The sequence below is a fragment of the Stegastes partitus genome, unplaced genomic scaffold (assembly GCF_000690725.1).
Source record: "Stegastes partitus isolate 25-593 unplaced genomic scaffold, Stegastes_partitus-1.0.2 Scaffold336, whole genome shotgun sequence".
In the NCBI taxonomy this organism is placed as follows: Eukaryota; Metazoa; Chordata; class Actinopteri; family Pomacentridae; genus Stegastes; species Stegastes partitus.
Genome location: NW_007578067.1, coordinates 219,474 through 222,488, shown reverse-complemented (window position 1 = coordinate 222,488; position 3,015 = coordinate 219,474).

Below are 3,015 nucleotides of genomic sequence, written 5' to 3'. Positions count from 1 at the left end.
TTTGATTTTATTTATTTATTTGTTTGGATTTCTTTTGTTTTCACAGTCAACAGTCACGTTTCTGTGATTTTACTGATATCACTGGACCTGTTACAGAAACGTGTCTGACTAATGCTAAGTCTTCATTTTTAACTGTTGCTTTTTCTCCGTTTGTGTTCAGTTACAGACAAACGTTTGGCAAAATCCAAGAAACCAGGTTTTAGTTTGAGTGTCAGACGGTCAGATGGACTCTGGGACACATTAAAGACGTTAACGTGACGACGATGAACGAATCTCTGAAGGAAAATCCATTTTAAAAAAGAAGTTTTATGTTTTTGCCGTTTTCAAAGTGACCTGATGTCTGATTGGAGTCAGAACCAGAATCGAATCTGTTCGGTCAAGAACGAGCAAATTTGACAAAACATCGAAGGAACCTCAGATTAACGTCGGCTTGTTCTTCCTTGTTCTGAACCTCCTCACGGCGCCACCTGTCCGTTAGACCCAATAACGGCCCGATCGTATCAGAACATCTGCTGGTTCTGATTCAGATTTACAGCCGGCATCTGGACGAGTCGGGCTTCACGAGTTCTGGACGCTTCTGGACGGGTTCCAGCGAGTCTGAGCTCATCTCATGTAATCGTGTTCTATTAGTTTGTGGAACAAGGAGCAGATGTCGGGCTAACAGGAACGTTTAGAGGAACGTCTACGCAACGTTACACATGTTTAGTCCGATTAAGGTTCTCATTAAACTGATTCTGATGTTTCTGAGAAAGTTCTGCAAAGTTCTGCTCATAGTTTCAATTTTCTCACAGTTCTCAGAACGTTCTTCAAGAAGGCACGATAGCTCGAGACGTTCTTAAAACGTTTGTGTCTCGTTCCTGTCATTTTGTGTCTTGTTTTTGATGTGTTGTGTCTTACCTGCTTTGTAATACATTGTTTGTGTGTTTTTTTGTCTTTCAGCCATTTTGTGTCTTATCTGTATCAGTTTGTGTGTCATTAGTGTCGTTCTGTGTCTTGTTTTTACTATGTTGTGTCTCATTTTTGTCATTTTGTTACAGTTTGTGTTGTGTTTTTGTTATTTTGTGTTTCATTTTTGTCGTTTATTGTCTTTTTTTGATGTTTTGCGTCTCATTTGTGTCATTTTGCATCACGTTTTTCTAATTTGTGTCTCGTTTTTTGTCTTAGTTTAGTCATTTTGTGTTTCATTAGTGTTTAGTTTAGTTTAGTTTAGTTTAATTTAGTTGAGTTGAGTTGAGTTGAGTTTAGTTTAGTTTAGTTTAGTCGGATCCCCATTAGCAGCAGCATTAGCATTGGCTCTTCTTCTTCAGGTCCACGGTGTTGTTTTGTGTGTTTTTAGATCTCATTCATGTGTTTGCTCCAAAATCTTCATTATTGCTCCTTGAAAACGTGAAATGTTTCCAGAAGCGCCTGTGAGTGACTAAATCTGTGTCTAAAGTTCAACAAGCCTTTGCTCCTTGTGACCAGTGACGATTCACCTCCTCCAGCTCCACCAGCAGGTCGCTGCTTTCACTCATCACAGCTGTTTTGCATCCAGAAAAGTGGACCTTGAAGACTTTTACCAACATCAGCGACGTGAACGACAGAATCCGATCAGAACCCTGCAGCCACCAGCGTCACATCGTCTCCGTCCTTCGTCTCTGTCCTTCGTCTCCATCCTTCGTCTGTTTGGTGTAAAGTGGAGGCTGCAGGACTCTGAGCCACGTTCCTCTGTCTTTGCTGCATCATGCGGAGCAGCTGTTACAGACCAGACTCCAGCTGACGGCTTTCTGTTCCTGCTTCTACCTTCTCCTCCTGAATCAGACACAAAGCAGCTGCACAGCCGGACGTCGATAAATTCAACCTGCGTCCGACTCAAACTGTGGAGGAAACACCAGCGGCGGCTCTAATGAGAGCAGAGGTGAGCCTCCGGTCCGATAAAAGAGGAGCTGGCTGTCGGCTTCCTGACGTCACGCTGCTTCCTGTCGGACACCAGAAGCTGCTGCTGAGCTGCTTTCATCCCTCAGAGCAGCTTTTACAAACCAGAGATAAACAACGACGAGCAAAACGCCACGTTTACGTCCAGAAGAGCCGTCTGTGGTGTTTTAATGGATAAAATTTCACCTTGTGTTGATGCTAAAGGCCCCGAATGACCTGTTTTCACTGATTCTGTGATGAGGCGACGCTCTCAGCTGGACTCTGCAGATGTTTGCGGTAAAAACAAACGTTATTCATCAGTTTTAGCTATTTTACAGATTTACTCCTTTTTGTAAAATTACACATCATAATTATCAAAATTATAGAAATAAAATAATAGTTTACACGTTAGCCATAAAACAAACAAACAAACAAACAAAAAACAGGCCACAATGTAAATAATTTTTAAAAATCTGCAAAAACAAAAACAACTGAAGTGTTTTTGATGTTTAGTGTCTTATTTTTGTGGGTTCGTGCCTCATTTTTCTCATTTTGCAGCTTGTTTTCGATGTTTAGTGTCTTATTTGCTTTGTTAAACATCATTTTGTGTGTTTCTTTTGTCTTATTTTGTGTTTTGTTCCATCTTGTTTGGGTTGTTTTGTGTGTTTTTGTGTCTTATTTGGGGCATTTTGTGTTTTATTTTTGTTGTTTTGTGTACTCCATAAAAATAGGAAAAATAAGAGATTGCATTAATATAATAAATATTATTAACTTCTACTTAAATTATGTCGACTTTGAGCCTTTTTCTTGACAATTCGAGGTGTTTTTAATCACTTAAAAGCTGGTTTCATATAAAAAATTACATTTTTTAATTCTCATAATCATGAACACAAGCTTCTAAAGTTGATTGCAAAAAAAATAAAGTTGCCTCAACTAGAATTTCTTCTGCAGCTTTTTCTTGTTTTTAGCTCAAAACATTAATTCCTTAAAAAACAAAATCTGTTGGTAATGAACTTTTCTTGTGTTATGTTGAACTGCACTGTGGATTTGAACATTTTACCTCATTTTAAAATCCTAATTATTAAACCAACACGTCTTTTAAGAAACCATTTAGTGAAAAAA